This window comes from Globicephala melas, chromosome 5, assembly GCF_963455315.2.
Source record: "Globicephala melas chromosome 5, mGloMel1.2, whole genome shotgun sequence".
Taxonomy (NCBI): domain Eukaryota; kingdom Metazoa; phylum Chordata; class Mammalia; order Artiodactyla; family Delphinidae; genus Globicephala; species Globicephala melas.
Window position 1 is genome coordinate 124,965,341 of NC_083318.1, and position 19,729 is coordinate 124,985,069.

A 19,729-nucleotide genomic window follows, 5' to 3' on the forward strand; every position below is an offset into this window, starting at 1 on the left:
CTTCTCTGCCTCCGAGTTATATTGGAAATTTATCTCAAGCAGGGTTTCATAGTTAAGGTGACATAACCCAAAATGTCACTCTGTAGAGAGCCAGTGACCCTGTTCTTACAGAATAAAAGCCTAAACAATGTAAGTGGTTATATTTCAAATTACACCATGTTGTACCCTAAAGAACTCTCAGAATGGAATCCAAAGTATAAGATTCCTAAGCAGGATTCATGCGTCTAAGGTCTTTAATTTATTTTCAAGGTTCATTTAAATATGGCATTATCACTAATTTCATATATTTTTTGACAAATAACTATTGATAATCTACTATATTCCAGACACTGTTTTAGTTAATTAACAGTAAAATATCACTGTTTACATAGAGCTTAGAGTCTATTAAGAGTAGTAAGAAATAAAATAAATGAGCAAATTGTTAGAAGTAAGTACAAAAATGGAGAGAAAGAAACAGGAAAGAGTTGCAGAATGGTGGAGTGAGAGATGGTTTAAAATTTTCAATACAGGGTCAGGGAAGACCTGATTAAGAAAATGACATTCTGGGAGAGGACCCTCAAGATGGCAGAGGAGTAAGATGCAGAGATCACCTTCCTCCCCACAAATACATCAGAAATACACCTACATGTGGAACAACTCCTACAGAACACCAACTGAATGCTGGCAGAAGACCTCAGACCTCCCAAAAGGCAAGAAACTTCCCACGTACCTGGGTAGGGCAAAAGAAAAAAGAAAAAACAGAGACAAAAGAATAGAGATGGGACCTGCACCTCTGGGAGGGAGCTGTGAAGGAGGAAAAGTTTCCACACACTAGGAAGCCCCTTCACTAGTGGAGATGGGGAGTGGGTGGGGGTGAAGCTTTGGAGCCACAGAGGAGAGCGAAGCAACAGCAGTGCAGAGGGCAAAGCAGAGAGATTCCCCCACAGAGTATCAGTGCCGACCAGCCCTCACCAGCCCAAGAGGCTTGTCTGCTCACCCGCCAGGGTGGGTGGGTGCTGGGAGCTGAGGCTCAGGCTTCGGAGGTCGGGTCCCAGGGAGAGGACTGGGGTTGGCTGTGTGAACACAGCCTGAAGGGGGCTAGTGCCCCAGAGCTAGCCGGGAAGGAGGCGGGGAAAAAGTCTGGAACTGCCAAAGAGGAAAGAGACCATTGTGTCATAGTGTGCGAGGAGAGGAGATTCAGAGCACCACCTAAACAAGCTCCAGAGATGGGTGTAAGCCGCAGCTATCAGCTTGGATACCAGAGACGGGCATGAACTGCTAAGGCTGCTGCTACAGCCACCAAGAAGCCTGTGTGCAAGCACAGGTCACTATCCACAACTCCCTTCCCGGGAACCTGTGCAGCCCGCCACTGCCAGGGTCCCATGATCCCGGGACAACTTCCCCGGGAGAACACCTGGCGCACCTCAGGTTGTTGCAATGTCATACTGGCCTCTGCTACCGCAGGCTTGCCCTGCATTCCATACCCCTCCATTCCCCCAGCCTGAGTGAGCCAGAGCCCCCTAATCAGCTGCTCCTTTAACCCCGTCCTGTCTGGGCAGGGAACAGATGCCCTCAGGTGACCTACACGCAGAGGTGGGGCCAAATCCAAAGCTGAGCCCCTGGGATCTGTGAGAACAAAGAAGAGAAAGGGAAATCTCTCCCAGCAGCCTCAGCATCAGCAGATTAAATCTCCACAATCAACATGATGTACCCTGCATCTGTGGAACACCTGAATAGACAAAGAATCATCCCAAAATTCAGGCAAAATTTGGGAGCAGCTGTAGACTTGGCATTTGCTTTCTGCATCTAATTTGTTTCTGGTTTTATGTTTAACTTAGTTTAGTATTTAGAGCTTATTATCATTGGTAGATTTATTGATTTGGTTGCTCTCTTCGTTTTTTTCATATATATCTGTTTTTTCCTTTTTCTTTTTATGAGTGTGTATGTGTATGCATCTTTGTGTGATTTTCTCTGTATAGCTTTGTCTTTACCATTTGTCCTAGGGTTCTGTCTGGTTTTTTTCGTTTTTTTTTTTTAGTATAGTTTATACTACTTATTATCATTGGTGGATTTGTTTACTGGTTTGGTTGCTCGCTTCTTTCGTTTTTCTATTTTTTTAAGTTTTATTTTTTATTACCTTTCTATTTTTTAATTTTTCATAATTTAAAAGTTTTTTATTTTATTTTAATAACTTCATTTTATTTTTTTTCTCTCTTTTCTTCTGAGCAGTGTGGCTGAAGGGTCTTTGTGCTCTGGCCAGGTGTCAACCCTGAGCCTCTTAGGTGGGAGAGCCTAGTTCAGGATACTGGACCACCAGAGACCGGCCGGACCCACTTAATATCAAACAATGAAAGCTCTCCCCGAGATCTCCATCTCAATGCTAAGACCCAGCTCCACTCAACGAACAGCAAGCTACAGTGCAGGACACCCCATACCAAACAACTAGTAAGACAGGAACACAATCCCACCTATTAGCAGAGAGGATGCCTAAAATCATAATAAGCTCACAGACAACCAAAAACACACCACCGGACGTGGTCATGCTCACCAGAAAGACAAGATCCAGCCTCATCCATCAGAACACAGGCACCAGCCCCCTCCACCAGGAAGCCTACACAACCAACTGAAACAACGAGAGCCACTGGGGGCAGACACCGAACCGAAAACAACGGGAACTACAAGACTGCAGCCTGTGAAAAGGAGACCCCAAACACAGTAAGTTAAGCAAAATGAGAAGATAAAGAAATACACACAGCAGATGAAGGAGCAAGATAAAAACCCACCAGACCAAACAAATGAAGAGGAAATAGGCAGTCTACCTGAAAAAGAATTCAAAGTAATGATACTAAAGATGATCCAAAATCTTGGAAATTGAATGGAGAAAATACAAGAAATGTTTAACAAGGACCTAGAAGAAATACAGGGCAAACAAACAATGATGAACAACACAATAAATCAAATTAAAAATTCTCTAGAAGGAAATAAAAACAGAATAACTGAGGCAGAAGAAAGGATAAGTGACCTGGAAGATAAAATAGTGGAAATAACTACCACAGAGCAGAATAAAGAAAAATGAATGAAAAGAATTGAGGAGACTCTCAGAGACCTCTGGGGCAACATTAAATGCACCAATATTTGGATTATAGGGGTCCAAGAAGAAGAGAAAAAAAGGGACTGAGAAAATATTTGAAGAGGTTAAATAGTTGAAAACTTCCCTAGGATGGGAAAGGAAATAATCAAGTCCAGGGAGTGTAGAGAGTCCCATACAGGATAAATCCAAGAAGAAACACACCAAGACACCTATTATTCAAACTATCAAAAATTAAATACAAAGAAAAAATATCAAAAGCAGAAAGGGAAAAGTAACAAATAACATGCAAGGGAATCCCCATAAGGTTAACAGCTGATTTCTCAGCAGAAACTGTGCGATTCAGAAGGGTGTGGCAGGACATATTTAAAGTGATGAAAGAGAAAAGCCTACAACCAAGATTACTCTACCCAGCAAGGATCTCATTCAGATTCAACGGAGAAACTAAAACCTTTACAAACAAGCAAAAGCTAAGAGAATTCAGCAACACCAAACCAGTTTTACAACAAGTACTAAAGGAACTTCTCTAGGTGGGAAAAAGAAGAGAAGGAAAAGACCTACAATAACGAACACAAAACAATTAAGATCATGGTAATAGGAACATACATATTAAAAACTACCTTAAATGTAAATGGATAAAATGCTCCAACCAAAAGACATACACTGGCAGAATGGATACAACAATAAGACCTGTATATATATGCTGTCTACAACACACCCACTTCAGACCTAGGGACACATGCAGATGGAAATTGAGGGGATGGAAAAATATATTCCATGCAAATGCAAATCAAAAGGAAGCTGGAGTAGCAATTCTCATATCAGACAAAATAGACTTTAAAATAAAGACTATTAGAAGAGACAAAGAAGGACACTATATAATGATCAAGGGATCAATCCATGAAGAAGATATAACACTTGTAAATATTTATGCACAATACATAACGCAAATGCTAACAGCCATAAAATGGAAAATCAACAATAACACAATAATAGTAGGGCATTTTAACACCCCACTTTCACCAATGGACAGATCATCCAAAGGAAAATAAATAAGGTAACACAAGCTTTAAACCATACATTCAACAAGATGGAATTAATTGATATTTATAAGACATTCCATCCAAAAAAAAACAGAATACACTTTCTTCTCAAGTGCTCATGGAACATTCTCCAGGATAGATCATATCCTGGGTCACACATCAAGCCTTGGTAAATTTATGAAAATTGAAATCTTATCAAGTATCTTTTCTGACCAGAACACTGCGAGACTAGATATAAATTACAGGAAAAAATCTGCAAAAAATACAAACACATGAAGGCTAACCAACACACTACTAAATAACAAAGAGATCACTGAAGAAAACAAAGAGGAAATCAAAAAATACCTAGAAACAAATGAAAATGAATACACGACAACCCAAAACCTATGGGATGCAGCCAAAGCTGTTGTAAGAGGGAAGTTTAGAACAATACAATCCTACCTCAAAAAACAAAAAAATCTCAAATAAACAAGCTAACTTTGTACCTAAAGGAATTAGAGAAAGAAGAACAAAAAAACCCCAGAAAGTGGAAGAAAAGAAATCATAAAGGTCAGATCAGAAATAATTGGAAAAGAAATGAAGGAAACAATAGCAAAATCAATAAAACTAAAAGCTGGTTCTTTGAGAAGGAAAACACAATTGATAAATCATCAGCCAGACTCATCAAGAAAAAAAGGGAGAAGACTCAAATCAATAGAATTAAAAATGAAAACAGAGAAGTAACAACTGACATTGCAGAAATGCAAAGGATCATGAGAAATTACTACAAGCAACTATATGCCAATAACTTGGACAACCTGGAAGAAATGGACAAATTCTTAGAAAAGCACAACCTTCCAAGACTGAACCAGGAAGAAATAGAAAATATAAACAGACCAATCACAAGCACTGAAATTGGAATTGTTATTAAAATTCTTCCAAGAAACAAAAGCCCATGACCAGATGGCTTCACAGGCAAATTCTATCAAATATTCAGAGACGAGCTAATACCTATTGTTCTCAAACTCTTCCAAAATATAGCAGAGGGAGGAACACTCCCAAACTCATTCTAAGAAGCCACCATCACCCTGATACCAAAACCAGACCATGATGTCACAAAAAAAGAAAACTACAGGCCAATATCGTTGAACATAGATGCAAAAATCCTCAAAAAAAAAATACTAGCAAACAGAGTCCAACAGCACATTAAAAGGATCATACATCATGATCAAGTGGGGTTTATCCCAGGAATGCAAGGATTCTTCCATATACGCAAATCAATCAATGTGATACACCATATTAACATACTGAAGGAGTGAAACCATATGATCATCTCAATAGATGCAGAAAAAGCTTTTGACAAAATTCAACACCCATTTATGATAAAACTCCCTCAGAAAGTAAGCATAGAGGGAACTTTCCTCAATATAATAAAGGCCATATATGACAAATCCACAGCCAACTTCATTCACAACGGTGAAAAACTAAAACCATTTCCACTAAGATCAAGAATAAGACAAGGTTGCCCACTCTCACCACTATTATTCAACATAGTTTTGGAATTTTTAGCTACAGGAATCAGAAGAAAAAAGAAATTAAAGGAATCCAAATCAGAAAAGAAGAAGTAAAACTGTCACTGTTTGCAGATGACATGATACTATACATAGAGAATCTTAAAGATGCTACCAGAAAACTACTAGAAGTATTCAATGAATTTGTTAAGTTGCAGGATACAAAATTAATGCACAGAAATCTCTTGCATTCCTATACACTAATGATGAAAAATCAGAAGGAGAAATTAAGGAAACACTCCCATTTACCACTGCAACAAAAAGAGTATAACACATAGGAATAAACCTACCTAAGGAGACAAAAGACCTGTATGCAGAAAACTATAAGACACTGATGAAAGAAATTAAAGATGATACAAACAGATGGAAAGATACACCATGTTCTTGGATTGGAAGAATCAACATTGTGAAAATGACTGTGCTACCAAAAGCAACCTACAGATTCAATGCAATCGCTATCAAACTACCAATGTAATTTTTCACAGAAGTAGAACAAAAAATTTCACAATTTTTATGGAAACACAAAGATGCCAAATAGCCAAAGCAAACTTGAGAAAGAAAATGGAGCTGGAGGAATCAGGCTCCTGACTTCAGAGTATATTACAAAGCTACAGTAATCAAGATAGTATGGTACTGGCACAAAACCAGAAATATAAATCAATGGAACAGGATAGAAAGCCCAGAGATAAACCCACACACATATGGTCACCTCATGTTTGATAAAGGAGGCAAGAATATACAATGGATAAAAGACCACCTTTTCAATAAGTGGTGCTGGGAAAACTGGACAGCTACATGTAAAAGAACAAAATTAGAACACTCCTAACACCATACACAGAAGTAAACTCAAAATGGGTTAAATACCCAAATGTAAGGGCAGACTCTATAAAACTCTTAGAGGAAAGCATAGGCAGAACCCTCTATGATATAAATCACAGCAAGATCCTTTTTGTCCCACCTCCTAGAGAAATGGAAATAAAAACAAATGGGACCTAATGAACCTTAAAAGCTTTTGTACCACAAAGGAAACCACAAACAAGATGAAAAGACAACCCTCAGAATGGGAGAAAATATTTACAAACAAAGCAACTGAAATAGGATTAATCTCCAAAATATACAAGCAGCTCATGCAGCTCAATATCAAAAAAAACTAACAACCCAATCCAAAAATGGGCAGAAGACCTAAATAGACATTTCTCCAAAGAAGATATACAGACTGACAACAAACACATGAAAGGATGTTCAACATCACTAACAATTAGAGAAATGCAAATCAAAACCACAATGAGGTATCACCTCACACCAGTCAGAATGCCATCATCAAAAAATCTACAAACAATAAATGCTGGAAAGGGTGTGGAGAAAAGGGAACCCTCATGCACTGTTGGTAGGCATGTAAATTGTTACAGCCACTATGGAGAACAGTATGGAGGTTCCTTAAAAAACTAAAAATAGAACTTCCCTACAACCCATCAATCCCACTACTGGGCATATACCCTGAGAAAACCATAATTCAGAAAGAGTCATGTACCACAATGTTCACTGCAGCTCTATTCACAATAGCCAGGACATGGAAACAACTTAAGTGTCCTCCAACAAATGAATGGATAAGGAAGATGTGGCACATATATACAATGGAATAGTACTCAGCCATAAAAAGAAACAAAACTGAGTTATTTGTAGTGAGGTGGATGGACCTAGAGACTGTCATACAGAGTGAAGTAAGTCAGAAAGAGAAAAACAAATACCATATGGTAACACATATATATGGAATCTGAATTTAAAAAATGGTTCTGAAGAACCTAGGGGCAGGACAGGAATAAAGATGCAGACGTAGAGAATGGATTGAGGACAAGGGGGAAGGGTAAGCTGGGACGAAGTGAGAGAGTAGCATTGACATATATACACTACCAAATATAAGATCGATAGCTAGTGGGAAGCAGCCACATAGCACAGGGAGCTCAGCTCCGTGCTTTGTGACCACCTAGAGAAGTGGGATAGGGAGGGTGGGAAGCAGAGTCAACAGGGAGGGGATATGTGGATATATGTACACATATAGCTGATTCACTTTGTTATACAGCAGAAAGTAACACACCACTGTAAAGCACTATACTCCAATAAAGATGTTAAAAAAAAAAAAAGTAAATGACCTCCTGTATTATTTACAAAAACACTTGTATAATACCGTCTTCCAGGCTAACTGCTTTTTGAATATTAACGCACTTAATCCTCATCACAACTCTTGAGGAGGAGGTACTGTTATTAACCCCATAGTATAGAAAATGAAAGGGAAGGACAGAAAGGTTAACAACTTGCCCAAGATTCATAAAGCTGGAAAGGGGCAGAACGGGACTTAACACAGGTAGCCGGGCGCTGGGCTCCAGGCTCGTTGCCTTTAACTCACTCAGCCTGTCTTCTCACGTCACAAAGACATGTAAGGAGCAGGAGAGCAAGCCATGTAGGTATTTGAAGGAAATGTATTTTAGACATAGGTAAGAAATAAAGGCCTAACTTGTCTGTAAAACCGTCTGGAGTCCAGTGTGGCTGGTGTAGAATGTAGACAAAGGAAGGGTAACAGGAGTGAGGTCTGAGATGTAGTGAGGCACTAGACCACGTAAACATTTTACTTTTACTCTGAGGGAAATAGAGAAACAGGAGAAAGATCTGAGCAGAAAGGACATGTTGAGTCTATTTTAATCACTGTGGTTACTCTGTTGAGAACAGACCATAGACAGTAGGAAAATAGGACCACTAGTGGGGAAACCAGTCTGAAGATTTGCAGTAATGGTGATGAGAGATTATCATTCCTTGGATGAGGTAAAAAGTGTTGGAGATTATGTAATAACCGGATTCTGATATATTTTTAGTCTGGCCAATAGAATTTCTTGGTGGTTAGTTATGGGATGTAAAAATAGACAGAAAACCAGCATGACATCAAGGATATTGACCTGAATAACCAGAAGGATAAAGTTGCCATTAATTGAAAAGGCAAGGCTGTAGTAGAAGAAGATTAGATTATGGATAGAGACAGCTTTGTACCTGTTCAATTTGATGCCTATTTGACATCTAAGTGGAGATGTCAGTTTGGCAACTGGATTTATGTGTCTGGAGTTCAGAGAAGAGATCTACGCTGGAGATATAAATTTGGGGTGATCCAAGTACAATTAGTACCTAAAGGCATGAGGCTAGATGAAATAAAGCAGTAACTGTGGAGAGAGAAAAGAAAGGGTTCCAGGGCTAAGCTAGATCAACAGTTGAGCATTTTTTCATTTGCTAGATAATAAATGTAATGTGTCACATATGAAAAGGTAAAAAAACAATCAGAGAGCAGAAGCTAAACTGTGTTTATAATACTTTGATATTAACACATATAGAAAATACTGATATATATGTATATATATAACATAACACAGAAGACTACAAGTTTAAAAGGCATTTGAACTTCGCCTCAGTACAGGTTTAAATTTTCTCAGAACTCTGGATTCTCAAAATTAATAACACAGCAACATTCCATTTCATGTAACTTCTATAAATGTTCCTCCTTTGAAGATCACTTGGATTAACTTTGATTGACAAGAGCTGTCTGATATTGATACAAGTAAGTTATAAATGGGCCAGTAAGATGTTTGTTACATTTATTATTAAGAAGAAGGAAGGAAAGAAGGGGGAGGGAGGCAGGGAGGAAGGAAGGAAGGGGAGAGGAAGGAAATGAAGGGAGAGAGGGAAGGAGAGAAAAAGAGAGAAAGAAGGAAGGACAGCAAAACTGATGGATGAAAGCAGCCAAACTTGCCAGGTCTGTATTCAGAATTTGAATGGCTAGTTTTACAGGGAGCACCTGGATTCCCTAATCACCGCCCCCCACCAATCAAGTTAGTAATAATCACAGCAAAAACACACTTTCAGAGCTTCTGATATTGCAAAATAGCTAACTATCTTTGGTATTTAATTGACCCGTGGAATTAAGCCTTTGTTAGAGTTGATTTTGCAAAGGAATTTGGCTTCTGAAGCCCATGAAAAGCAGATGGATTCTGGGAAGGAATTAAGTGTCTGCTGGTAGGCGGGTGACGGGGTTGTTTCATCAATAAAATGTGAACAGCAGGAGGATGTTAATGAATAGACACCCCAGAACTTGCATACCAAATTTATTTCATGAAAAAAAAACTTGAATATGATAACAAGCAGAGGTATTTTAGAAAAGGAAATGCCAAAATAGGGGGAAAATTCATTACTTAGAACTGTAAGGTTTTTAAAAAATCAGTTTCTGCTACTTTCAATATAGCATTCCATTTTTTCCAACTTGTGGTCTAAAGACAAACAGAAAATGTAAGTAACTAATATTAATTAATATCATATATTCCATAGTTAGAATATTGATCCCAACATTTGGGAATTTGTGATAACTGGTTATTTATTTTATTTAGATAACATACTTTCTTCTCAATTTACTGGATTGACAAATCCTAAAAAACTTAAACTAATTTTGTTTATGTCACAAAAGTAACTCATACATACTTGCAAAAAGTTAAAACTACAGATAAGCCAAAAAAGAACATTAAAATATATCATAATCCCACCATCCAAAGGTTATCACTGTTAACTCACTCTCCTCTCAGACCTTTTCTATCGAATAAAATACTGACTTACATGCATCACCTAAAATTAATTTCTGGAGAATGCTTCAAGTATCTGGACACAACAAAGTATGGCAAGCAAGATGGGAGTAAAAACCAGTGCAATGATACAAATGAAGGGTCTTTATTCCTTTCAACATTCTATTTGTTTGTAGTCCACTGAGGTGAAGGCATGTCAGGGCAGCAAGGATACTGCAAAAGTAACTCTTCTGGCATGCCTCAACATTTAACTTTATAATTTTGCATTTACAGTTAGTGAGGTAAAGGCATTTTCTGCACATTCTGCAGTCCTCTGGGGTCCCCAGCTGGTAGGCTGCTCTGCTTCTCCCCGCAAGATAGACTCGCAAATGCACTCCTGTAAGGTATGGTGTGCTGCCATATGTGGCCATCGGCTCGTGACTGCCATGCATCCCCTGACATCCTAATGCAGGAAGTAGGAGCTTCCCTGGATGAGTGACATTCAATTATCCAAGAAAGAAATTCTTAAAGGACCACATGATACAAAGATAAATCACCTTGGCTGACAGCTTCATTACAAAACTGACACATGGAGAAGAGAGGTAGCCCAACTGGCCTAAAGGTATCTTCTCAGCCACTCCCTCAGCAATAGTGATGTCTGGCGAAAGGAGAGCCTTAGCCAGATGATTTGGGCAAGACCGAGGAATCACATCATGAGAGGATTAGATTTTCCCCACAACATCAAGGACTGTGTTTTTGACGTCAACTATTTGATAAATCACCCCTGAGAAGTTCCTGACAAATAAATATAATAGTATTTATTATGATATGGTCCCTGACTAGGTTATCCAAAGCTACTCCCTCCTCCTAGCACCCCAACTCCCTACCATTAATCTAGGATGATCTCAGTCTCTCATTTACTTCTACACTTTACCAGGCACAGTCCATGTCTGTCTTATTCTTTATGTTATCTCTATCAACGAGCACAATGCTTAGCACTTGGAAGACAATGAATAAATATTGGTGAATGGATGAATACATGAACGAATAACAGTATAAATGGTGGAATGCCTCACCAGCTGAACACAGACTACTGGTACGTGCCTTTGCGCACAAAGCAAGAGGAGATAGCCCGCCTCTCCTCCACACTGACGCCATGGTAAGAAGTCAGATCTTTGGCTTACACTGTGCATCCTCCACCAGCCCAACGACTTTCACACTGTCCCCTGGCATTAGTAAGAAACAGGACTAAGTAAGGCTTTTGCTTTTGTCAAAAGGAATACTAATAGTATTAAAATCCTAGGATTATAGTGAAATTTAATTTAGATAATGTAACTAAGACAGTAAACACCATGTCTGGCACATAACAAGAGTTCTGTAAACAGGAACTATTTGGTTGTTGGCCACTAATGCTAGAGGCTCAAGGCCACAACAGTGAGACTCTCCCAACGTCTGGGAGAAAAATATCATTTGGCTGGTGGAAGAAAACACAGAACATTTTAAAAGTCCTCGCTTCACACTTATTTTGTGGTTATGCATCTGTCTCAGAAGGACAGGACAAAGAGGAAAACTCCCTCTAAAAGGCTACCTGCTAGTTGTGTAACCATAGTAAATCACAGAATATTAGAATTATTGATAATAATTATTATTAATGATAATAAATCTAGTCTCTCACTGCACATTTGAATCCTCACTATAACATCCTCAGTGAAGGGTACTCAGCTCCCATAGCCACTGGTGAGAAGCCTGTTCCCAAATATATTCAAGAGACAGGTCCCCAGGGAAGAAAAAAGAAAAGTTGCCTGTATTCTCTCCTGTTTTTTATTAAATACGATAAATTCAACAATATGAAATTCTACACTGCATATCACAGTGCATAGACTGACTGCCATGGAGGGTTCCTTTTAAACTTCTGAAATAATCTTATTCTCATTTTGATTCCAGTAATAGAGATGTAATGAAAATGTCAAAAGAGGTTACTAAACGATTTAGCCACATTTTCAATTCCTGTGTTGCATTTTTAATAGTTACATTAAAAAGCGAATACTATAGGGACTCTTTCTCACTCTCTCTCAGGGAAAATGAGGTGTTCTGGAGATAGATCTTTGATATAAGTAAAGGCTTTAAAGAGACAGCTACTTAATTATGCATTAATATAAATAATGAATAGGAGATGTTTCATAATGAAGGGAGCCCCTATTACAGATTATATCCTACTCTTCCTATTAATGTTTAGTTCCTATTACTGACCGTAGGGCTCACCAAGGCTGGAAAGAGCAGAGAAGCCTAATTAAATCAGGCAGTTCCTTCGGAGGTGGGAGGGGAAAAGGAAATTGATGCCTGCATGGGAAAAACAGTTAGTCATTGAGATAAAATGAACCAGAGGTTTATAGTGAAGGATCATGTTGCTTTATCACTTGATGTGTCAAAAACACTATGGTTAGAACCAACACACTAACACACAAATACTACCACCTGGCAGAAAAGGGGTCTGAAAACACTAGTGGCATGGTACAAGTCATGTCTTGTACCTTAAAAGGAAGACAGTCAGAAATCCCTGAGACCTCAAAGGACTCTAGTCAGAAGTGCAGGCTGACTTCTTCGTGAACTGGGAAGCCTAAAACAGGTTTCACATGTGGCTGCTTTATGCTTTGCACTTTAGAATGCCATAGTGCAAGTTGTGTTGTGTTTTTCTTTCCTACCACTATCATATTTATAAAGATAAAATTTAGATTAAATATCTAAGTAGCCTTGAAAGCAAGAAATAACACAAGGGTGGGATTTGATGTGTGTATGATGCAGGTAAAGACTTTGGATATGGTCTCCACAGACGCTGTTATTCTTAACTCAAGCAGGAACCTCCTTGACTCAAGGATTGTATCATAAATGGAATTCCAAAGTTATTAAAGACAATAGGGCTTTCTTTTCTTCCCTAAGTTTTGAAGTTTTTAAAGAGACCAAACACTTGTAAAGGCCACCCCTTTAAAGAACACAACAAGATGGGGTGAGAGTCTTTCAGGAAAACTAAATGCTAGTGAAGGGATCAACTTCCTGAGATTAACAAGCCCTCAGTGGACAGGTCCTGGAAGAGAGTGGTGATTTAGAAACCATTTGGTGAGAGATGAACAAAATGGCCTTGTGATTTAGAGACCTTTCATCCATTTCCTAAACACCGGTGGACTTCTGAATTTAGTGTGAATGTAGGAAAAAAGAATAATCTAAAATTTTCCAAAATTAAATAGCTACCAATTTGGTGAGATCATAGGAAGAGTCAATTTTACCTCCAATTTAAATTTTAAAAGGTATGAATATTTCTTGTGCTCCTGAGTTGTGGGCTGAGTTTCACATCAGCTACAGATGTAGAAAACCAGTTCTTATTCCAGTGCACTTGCTAAACTAGTTGGAAAGGCAAGATACACATGGTAGATTACAGGATCAAGATGGTATAGGTCAGGCTCTAAAGCTTAAGTCTTAAATCTGAGTATGCCTGGTTTTATAACGAAATTGTTAAGTAAGTGAAGTCCTTCATATCCCCTTCATATGGCTCAGTGCTTCTCATACGTTTCATTCACAATGAAAGGCAGCCTTGTCATTGTGACTGACAAGCCTTGTGCCTAAGTCTGTTACTCTGACACCACTGAGATGTGCTTCAGACCCATTCCCTCCTAACTTCATTTCTCAGAGAATACAGATACATAATTTGATAAAATCGTTCTAAAGCATTATTATCCTTTGGATTTCCACAGGATATTTCAGTGCTCTAATTTAAAGGGGGAATTCTAAGCAAGGTAATCTGAAGCTCTGTGGCAGGAAATCATGGGACATGGTGGGGGGCAGACAGGTGGGAATGTGTGTCCTCACATGGATAAAGCTCAGGATCAAGGGTTAGGTTGCCTAGAATCTATGCTACTGTTTTTTCTGGGTCACAGTTCACTCATCTTTAAAAAAAAGACTTGAAAGCAATACTTTCTAATGTTTGTCATTCAACAATTCTATTTTGCTGCCCATAACTAAAGTATCTGTTCAATATCCATCTCCTTTTCACACACACACACTTCCCTTTTCTCTCAATTTGCCTCCTACCCCACAGCATGTCTATTTCTAATTAAATGAGTGGATATATGAATATTCAAATAAAATAAAAACGAATAGAGTTTCTGTACTCATTGAGAGCTATCTTCCTGTGCTCAGATGTCAAGAGATCAAAATACTAAACTAACAACTATAGAATTGTCATATTTATGTTTTATTTATTTCTGAGATTTTTGTATAAGGAAACTATTTTCAGAATTTTTCAAATTAATGACATGAATCTATCACAGTCCTAGGGAATGATTTTACAAAGAGACATAACCTTATAGGTCGAGTGGAATATGGTATGAATATGCTTGGTGAGAAAAAGCAAGCCCTTGTTGTAGAGACAAACTGGCCACTAGCCAAAGGTGGTGAGCAAACTTATTTCAGAATAACTCAGCGATAAGTGGTGTTAGGCCACAGTGTAAAGTTGATGGAATCTGTTCTTGATGCGCCACTTCATATTCACCTTTCTGTGCAGGTAACTCCATGTATCCCTGGTCTAGACTGCCCTCGTTATTACTGCACTTGATGGATCTCTGTGATGGCTGTATGTACCTGTCATCGTGTTTCCTGGGGGATGTGTACCATGGTGACATTTCTGACTTGGGGGAAGGAAACTGAACGTGAGCATCTCAGTGTCACTCTGTGCTTCTTTAAGAATAGTTTCATCCCTGGACCGCTAGGTGCCTTCTGCTGTGTGTCTGCTTCCACCTGTAGAGCAGACTTTGGTCAGGCCAGACTAACTTCTAAGAGGCAGGTCTTAGAGACATTTTTTTCACGAGACTCCTCCTATCAGACTTCAAAGATAAGAGAGAATGATTACCCTCATCTATCTCTGTTTAGGTAGACATACTTTTCCTCAGATGAATCACCTCAACGTTTAGACGGGGGTGGGGGGGAGGGGGGCGGGGTACAGATAATGTTTGGTAACCAATTTGGCTTTAGATTCCAGTCATGTTCTCCATTCCAGCATTTCCAGAAATACAACTGGTATTTAGAGGTACACTCTTCTGTTTATCAACTAGTTCTTAACTGCAGGGGATGGGGATGGGGTAAGAGAGAGTGTTTAATTAAATACCAACTTTAAAAACTAACACTGTCAACCATCTATTATTAGCTTGTCAATATTTTAGCTGATACAGGTTAAGAGATGTGTTTTCTGAAATGATAACCTGTGTTAGCTTGAAATTCCATGGTGGTGTTGATCATTCTATTATTAATTAATTTAAGAAATTTTATCTGTATTAGAATAAGCTTATTCTTATAAGCTTATGCTTATTCTAATTTTTTACAACCTTATAAGGTGGTAATTATTGTCTCTACAGAAAAACAGGATCAGATAACAGTAACTAGGTGATAATTAGCTGAGCCAGAATTTTAACCAAATACATACTTCAAAGTTCTTACTCCTGAACATCGCTATTATGAAAGATAAACTGTATATACAAATAATCATTTAATGTAAAAACACATGTCTACCACTGAGAGAAATACAAACACCAACCTGACTTATGATATAAATCAGAAATATCTGAAATCACCTTTAATCATACTCTTAACTTTTCCTTCCGAGCATTATAACCATTTATAATTAAATGTTTCTATGGCTATTTAATGTCCATTTCCCCAAATGAATCATATATTCTGTATGGAATAGAATTGTTTCTATTTTCTCCACCACTGTACCCTTAGCTCTCAGCTCACTTTTTCACTCATATTAAATAACCAATGTTTGTTGAATAAATTTTAAAAATAGAAATTCAGCCCTGTTCTCCCTTTTAGCAACTGCACTCTTTTTCAATGAGAAAGATAGTATGAATGGACGAATCAATTTTCTCTCTCCAGAATCTATTTTGGATCTATGAGGAGAAAGTAACTTATTTGCATTTGAAAATCCAAGCAAAAAGACACAGGAAGAAACAGAATTTTCAGAATTCACTTGAATGTGCTCCTGCCTTTTTATTGTTATTGATACTTCTCCTCACCTTCCCAGTACCTTTGTGCACCACCTGCCGGGTATCCCCAGACTGCTGTGTTTTTTAATAATATGGCCACATGACCAGGTATTGGAGACTAAGTTTGTCTTGTGCTCAAAATGTTTACCTCATCATTCTCAGCTGTCAAAATACAGCCTTTATTTGAGGTGCAGCTTCTATGTGAAGACGTCAGCTTCTCTTCCCAGCCAAAGGTAATTCTATCTTCTGATCTCCCATCAAATATCCTTAAATTTGTATTATAGTATTTATCATAGACTGCCTGGCATTAGAGTTTGCTTTGTACAACTCTCTCCCTAACAAAATTCAGAGCTCCTTTGTGCCAGGAGCTATGTACCCTCAGTTCCTGGCACTGTATCTTGGGCCAGGAACATAGTCAATTAATGCTTATTAAACTGAATTCTGTATCTTTATTTAGAGTACGGAGATAATGACTAGCTTATAAATAGTAGGACACTTCATCATGCCAGAATCACGAAGCACTGTCTATAGTTGAAATGACAACTTGTTCAGTCATCAACTTGTTTGTTTTGTCAGTCCTTTTTTAAAGTGTGTCTTCTAGCTGTTATTACCCAAAAGAAATAATGATGTAGAACGCTCCCAGAATAGTTTACCATAATGGGCACAGATCAGATGACTATTGATACAATTGTATCTAATCCCCTATATTATTTATTAGGAATAGAATTTTAAATTACCTGAATTTTGACAAAATAAGTCATATACATCTTGTAAGCCTCAGAGTAGATTTACCTTTTTCTATTTTAGCAAACATCTCTCCAATGAATTCATTATTTTTTTATCTGGTTTCATTGAGATATAATTAACATACAGCACTGCATAAGTTTAAGGTGTACAGCGTAGTGATTTGACTTACATAATGAAGTAATCACCACAGTACATTTAATGAACATCCATCACCTCATATAGATACAAAAGAAAAAGGAAAACATACTTCCTTATGATGTGAACTCTTAGGATTTACTGTCTTAACAACTTTCATAGGTAACATGCAGCAGTGTTAATTATATTTATCATGTTGTACATTACATCTCTGGTATTTATTTTTCTCATAACTGGGTGTTTGTACCCTTTGACTGCCTTCATCCAATTCCCCTTCCCCTCAGCCCCCTCCTGTGGTAACCACAAATCTGATGTCATTTTCTATGAGTTTGTTTGTTGGTCTGTTTGTTTATGTAGCATAATTGACCTACAACACTGTGGTAGTTTCTGGCACACAACATAAATGATTCAATATTTCCATACATTACAAAATGATCACCACGATAAGTACCATCTGTCGCCAGAGATATTTAATGACTATATTCCCCACACTGTACATTTCCTACCCATGACTCATTTTTTTTTTTTTTTTGGTAACTGGAACTGTGTACCTCTTAATCCCCCTCACCTATTTCTCTCATCCCCCTGCCCACCTTCCCTCTGTTTGTTCTCTGTATCTATGACTCTATTTCTATTTTATGTTTGTTTTGCCTTTTAGATTCCACATATATGTGAAATCATATGGTATTTATCTTTCTCTGTCTGACTTATTCACGTAACATAATACCCTCTAGGTCTATTCATGTTGTCACAAATGGCAAGATTTCATTCCTTTTTATGGCTGAGTAATATTCCACTATATCTATCTTTATGTCTATCTATCTATCTATACCACATCTTCTTTATCCATTCATCTATCAGTGGGAACTTAGGTTGCTTCCATATCTCGGCTATTGTAAATAATACTGTAATGAACATAGGTGTGCATGTATCTTTTTGATTTAGTGTTTTTGTTTCCTTCAGATAAATATTTATCTAGGAGTAGAATTGCTGGATTGTATGGTAGTTCTATTTTTAATTTTTTTGAGGAACCTCCCTACTGTTTTCCATAGTGGTGCACCAACTTACATGCCCACCAGCAGTATATAAGGGTTCCCTTTTCTCTACATGCTTTCCAGCACTTGCTATTTGTGGTCTTTTAGATGATATCCTTTCTAACAGGTGTGAGGTGATATCTCATTGTGGTTTTGATTTGCACTTCCCTGATGACTAGTGATGTTGAGAATGTTTTCATGTGCCTGTTGGCCATCTGTATATCTTCTTTGGAAAAATGTCTATTCAGGTCGTCTGCCCATGTTTTCCATGGGGTTGTTTGTTTTTTGATGTTGAGTTGCTTGAGCTCTTTTTATATTTTGGATATTAACCCTTTATCAGATACGTTGCATGCAAATATCTTTTCTCATTCAGTAGGTGGCCTTTTAATTTTGTTGATACTTTCCTTCACTGTGCAAAAACATTTTAATTAGGTCCCATTTGTTTATTTTTGCTTTTGTTTCCCTTGCCTAAGGAGGCATATTCAAAAAAAAACATATTTCTAAGACCACTGTCAAAGAACATACTGCCTATGTTTTTTTCTAGGAATTTTATAGTTTCAGGTCTTACATTTAAGTCTTTAATCCATTTTGAGTTTATTTTTGTATATGGAGTGAGAAAGTCATCCAGATTGATTCTTTAGTCCATAGTGTCCAGTTTTTCCAATGCCATTAATTTTTTAAGGTTAAATAAAAGGATGAGTTTCTGGTATTTTCAACCAAAGTGGCCTAATTGCCACAGTTGCTGAAATAGAAGAGAGGTGACGTTTACTGGAAATATTAGAAAAACATAGGAAGGAAAGTCAGGGAGGGATGATGTTTGTGAGCTGTCTAGATATTTTCTACTATGCATGGATTGTTGTGGTATTTGGGGGGAATGGTGGAGAATCCAAAACATCTAACTTTGATTGGTTATTTCATTTCAAGATAGGTGAATTACCTGTCTATTACAGCTTCATTATTGTTTTCTTATGACACCAATGCTCCATTTTCACACCATGGTATTGCTTATAATGCCCTTCCACCACCAATTATATAGTAAACTGAGTCAGATTCTTCCAGTAGCCAATCCTAAATTAGATATCTTTGAAAGCTATATTAAAATTTTAACTCAAAACATTTTCAGAAGTTGCTTAATTATTATGCAAACACTGGGGAAATCTGACTCAACACATCTTAAATAATTGGTGGCATATATTAAGTGTTAGCCGAGGGCAACTTTCAAAAAACAAATTACTAAGTTGTCACACATCAAGGCAGAATTATGCTTCCTATTAGCTAAGGTGCAAGCTATCCTCATACCAAACACAGAATCTACATCTTCAGTCAACGTAGACAAAAGAGTGCACACACATATAGTTGAACTAAACTTGAGCTTGCATCAAAAATGACAGGCGTTTAGTAGTGATCTAATACTGAATGTGGTATGTGCCCATCATTTTAAGAAAAACAATGGACAGCACATTTTCTCCAATGATAAAATTTGAAATCAGGAGTAAAAATTATAATTGTGGAACACTTGTACTCACCAAGGT

The 19,729-nt window shown here is 37.7% G+C and overlaps 1 long non-coding RNA gene across 1 annotated transcript in view; it reads left to right on the forward strand.

Moving 5' to 3' along the window:
- The window catches only part of LOC132597369 (uncharacterized), a 28,605-nt gene extending 20,955 nt beyond the window's left edge, over positions 1–7,650 (forward strand). Inside the window, exons 4-5 of the long non-coding RNA XR_009564121.2 lie at positions 510–689; positions 2,209–7,650. This is a non-coding gene — a long non-coding RNA (uncharacterized lncRNA). The remainder of the gene's footprint in view (positions 1–509; positions 690–2,208) is intronic.
- The last annotated feature ends 12,079 nt before the right edge of the window (positions 7,651–19,729 follow it).